This window comes from Sinocyclocheilus rhinocerous, unplaced genomic scaffold (genome assembly GCF_001515625.1).
Source record: "Sinocyclocheilus rhinocerous isolate Xijiao unplaced genomic scaffold, SAMN03320098_v1.1 C36214946, whole genome shotgun sequence".
NCBI classification, from domain to species: Eukaryota; Metazoa; Chordata; class Actinopteri; order Cypriniformes; family Cyprinidae; genus Sinocyclocheilus; species Sinocyclocheilus rhinocerous.
Genome location: NW_015776019.1, coordinates 1 through 911, shown reverse-complemented (window position 1 = coordinate 911; position 911 = coordinate 1). Strand labels below are relative to the sequence as shown.

Genomic DNA, 911 nt, shown 5'->3' with positions numbered 1-911 from the left:
CACGCAAGAACCACAAACCAACAAATCTTACAAACCATAAACATTTGAATGGTAGTGCATTTAAATATATCTAGTTGCAACATTTAGGACGTTATAATTCGTAAGAAATCAGCAGTCTGTATACGGTCATAAACTTCCTTTTTAGCAAATTTCTAAACTTGTTTGTACAAACTTCTTTTGGGTTTTCCGAAAGCTCATTAGTCATACAAATACTAACATTATCTAGGTTACACATTACCTCATAGTGCAGTCGACGAGCCTTTGTCATAGCAGGTAAAGACGACCTTTTCCCACTGATGTTTCTGAACACTTGGAACACCATGAAGCACAGGAACAGGAAGTAGAGACATGCGCAGATTCCTGCTACAATGATGAAGGCCATCTGCGCCAATCTCAGTTAAAGGGATAACTTAACACAAAGCATATGACTACACTATACCACAGAAGTATAGAAATCAGCAACAGTATGGTTGAGATAATTTTGTGTACTTTAATATTTTTGTGCACTTTACTTTAAAACCCTTTAGTACATGTTTGGTCCGAACATATGTGGCACATAATGAAGATGCATTATTATAATACATGAATGAACAGAGCAGGGATTTGACCATCAGTTGCCATCCTGAAGGCCTTTAATTAACATCTGTACCAACATCTCACACAGTCAAAAGGATACAGCAAGCTCTGTCCCAACATCTGATGCCCAGATACTGTAGAAGGGGTTCTTCAGCTGTACTCCTCTATGAAGAAAACAAATGCAATGCATTTTTTAGATGAGAAGAACACAGCAGTATTAAGGACTAAAGAACTCGAGTTAGATGGAAACCAAAGTGAGTTACTTCATGCCAAGAATGAGGATAGTTCAGCATTGGCTCACCTTTCACACATATCAAAAATGAATAGGCAGAAGG

At 37.8% G+C, this 911-nt stretch overlaps 1 long non-coding RNA gene across 1 annotated transcript; it reads right to left on the bottom strand.

Moving 5' to 3' along the window:
- Positions 1-243: 243 nt before the first annotated feature.
- LOC107735657 (uncharacterized) lies at positions 244-911 on the bottom strand. The gene is made up of 3 exons (XR_001639472.1): positions 878-911; positions 677-740; positions 244-382 (listed from the first exon to the last, which is right to left on the bottom strand). It is a non-coding gene; the product is annotated as an uncharacterized LOC107735657 (long non-coding RNA).